At 50.5% G+C, this 2,854-nt stretch overlaps 1 protein-coding gene across 2 annotated transcripts in view; it reads left to right on the top strand.

Moving 5' to 3' along the window:
* The first annotated feature begins 1,778 nt into the window (after positions 1-1,778).
* Positions 1,779-2,854, top strand: part of CA10 (carbonic anhydrase X) — a 432,800-nt gene continuing 431,724 nt past the window's right edge. The window contains exon 1 of one of the 2 annotated variants that reach the window (XM_012726343.1): positions 1,779-1,849. The gene's annotated coding sequence lies outside the window, so the exon portion shown is untranslated. Of the gene's footprint in view, positions 1,850-2,097; positions 2,486-2,854 lie in introns of those variants that run through there. The other variant, XM_004684388.2, reaches the window with a different exon arrangement.

Raw genomic sequence — 2,854 nt, 5'->3', positions numbered from 1 at the left:
TACATGCCAATCTTACTGGTTTCCCTCAGAGGGTGGACATTTTCTTAGAAATCATCAATTAAATTTAAAAATGACTCAAGAAAGCATTTTCTTTTTTTTTGTAGAAAATGCTAGTGTGGAAAATAGATGTTGAGGGACTGCTGTTTTTAGTGCTGTATTTCAAGTGCCAGGAATAGAATTGGCACTTAGCCTGCTCTCAGATTCTTTCATTAGAAATGACTTTGATTATTCCTAATCCGCAGCAATCTTCTCTGTCTCCCAATTCTACAGTAGTTAAAGGCTAAACTGCACAATCTAGTGTGATATCTCAGCCTGCCTTCCAGCTGTGTCATGCATGGATTGCTGGTCTACCTTAGTATAGCATGACCTTTCAACCTGAGGTTTGCACCTTAAGGGCATGAGGGCTAGGTAGGGGGCAACACCTCTGAGTGTGAAGGACCTGGCTATGGTTTATACAATGAGTAGCTCTGAGACTCTGGGCAAATAACAACTCTAGGCCTCAGTTTTATCACCCGCAAAGTGGAAGTAATAGTATTTTCTCCCTCTGGATGGAGGATACTTAAATAAGATAGTTCATGTGAGAGGGTTGGCAATGCCTGGCATACAAAAAACAATGTATGCACGATTTTATTTTCATTTAAACACTATTATTTGTTTGATGGTTTAGTTTCTTCCTTTTTTAATTGAAAGCATATGGTGGCAGAGAGTAAGTTAAGTATTCCTTAAGAGGGTTGAAGGCAAGTGCACATCCAGAACAGGGAAAATTTAAGGAAGCATTATTTCACTGTCCTTAGTCCTTAAAGACAAAATACACGTAAGGCTTGTAGGCTTCTTGAAAGCAAGGATTATGAATTTGCAATTATAAACCCCCAGCATCTAACTCGGTGCTTGACACATATAAGGCACTCACTTAATATTTGCATGACTCGTTAAGAAATAAATGGGTCTGATACAAAAATCCTGGCACTCTGCTTCTGCTTCCAGAGAAAGCCGTTGGCAGCAAATTCCGTTTCCCAAAGGTTTGTCACCGTCCGTGACTGTGAACCCATCTAGGGTGACATCTGTCTACCGTTGGCAAATTGCTTTCTTTTCTCCAAAAACCTTTCTGCGTAGATATCAAGGTGCTGAAACATACAAACCTCCCCGTCCTGACTCATATTTCCCAAAAGGTCTAATTCTCACTATCTCAGATTCTTTTCGTGTTCTGAGGTCTCAACGTCTTTCCTGCTGAGCCTTGAAACATTCTAGGTAAGAATTTGCACTTTCTTCATCTGGGTCTATATTTTTGATGTGCTGACCACTGGCGTCCAGCTCAGAGAAGAGATCCTTCGACCACACCTCCAGAAAAAGTAGGCAAGTCAGCAGGCAGCAGAACCACGCAGCTGGGACTCGGCGTCTGCGCAGCCCGGAAAGCTCAAGCTCTGCTCCCTCGCTCCCCCGCCGCCACTCAGCAAAAACTCGCCAGATTCCTGGGCATTTGGAGTCAGTTCAAGAACCCAGGGAACGCTGCAGTGTAACCCCGCACCCTCGGAAGCCACTCAGCCCGAAGACTCACTAAAATGACTCTGTGCGGATAAATGGCACACTCTAGCCCTTCCACTTACCCACCCTCCATGCGGTTACTAGAGCGAGACTCACACCGAAATGGCTCCTAAACATCAAAAATTAAAAAGTACAAAAAAAAAAAAAAATCCCCTACGGGTTCTGTGTGTTTGTTGTGTGTCCATCCGCGCCGGTGCAATCTCTCCAAACGTCACAGTTTGCAATTCGGACAAAGCGCGCCGAGAAAGCCCAGCTCATCCCAGGGATTCCCTTACCCTGTCTCCTCTTCTTCTGCACCCTCAAAGAGGTAGGTCAGGGGGTGTTGTCAAACTGCTGCTGCAGCGGGAGTCAACGCACCTCGGCGGCGATTTCCCCTCCTCTCCCTCCCTCTCAGCCTCTCAGTGCACAGTCCCGGGCGCACGGTTTCCTCCTGACACGCCGGAGCCCACGCTCCCAGCGGCTGCCCAGGTGCGAGTCGGAGCCCCGCCGCCGCGAGACCTGCGCAGGGCGGGCGGCGGGCTGCGGCCTGGGCCAGGCGGGAGGGTGGTGCGCACGCCGCCCCCACCTTCCCCTGGGGCCTGGGAGAGCGCGGCGCTGGGCGAGTGCGCGCGCGCGGCTTCACTGGGAAAGCTCGTTCAGTGGCAGCGGCGGAGAGTCGCGGGCAGAGAGTGTTCTGGAGCCCAGCAAAAGCCTCCGAAGTGCCCGAGCTTCTCGAAAGAAAAGCAGAATAAGAGAAAGCGAAGAAGAGCCGTCTGTTCCCCCCAAAGCCCGGTTTCCCGTAGTCTCAGACTCTCTCGGAGCCGGGCAGAGGCGCAGTTGGCAGCGGCCACTGCTGGTACCCGGACTTGGAAAAACGGCTTTTCCCCCTTTCGGGAGGAGGGAGGTGAGGGACTTGCAGGCGAGAGTTGCACCCGTTCTAGGAACCTGCAGAGAGAACTCAGAGGTAAGTAGTGTTTGGCTCTGGAGCGGAAAGGGGAAAGGGGGGCGGGGGGTGCAGGAGCGGGACCAGAGGAGAGGGCAGAGAATGAATTATGCAAAAGGTATGGACTTTTTACTTTATAATGCATGGGAGAAAATGTCCATCAATGGTAGAATTTCCTGAGGACCTGCTGACTATGAATTATGCAAAAAAAAAAAAAAAAAAAAAAGCCCCACTATTCCGCAGCGGAGGGAGAGCGCGGCACAGCACTCCCTGCACGAGTCCCGCCGGCTCTCCCGCGCCGTACCGGCTGGCGCCAAGTTCTTTTTAAGGAAAAGAGAAACTCCCAAACCCGGGAAGGTGCCGCGGCCGCTGGGGCGGGGCGGAGCGCTC

The sequence above is a fragment of the Condylura cristata genome, unplaced genomic scaffold (assembly GCF_000260355.1).
Source record: "Condylura cristata isolate star-nosed mole 26May11 unplaced genomic scaffold, ConCri1.0 scaffold00017, whole genome shotgun sequence".
NCBI lineage: Eukaryota > Metazoa > Chordata > Mammalia > Eulipotyphla > Talpidae > Condylura > Condylura cristata.
The sequence above is the reverse complement of the archived record's forward strand: the minus strand, read 5'-3'. Positions and strand labels throughout refer to the sequence as shown.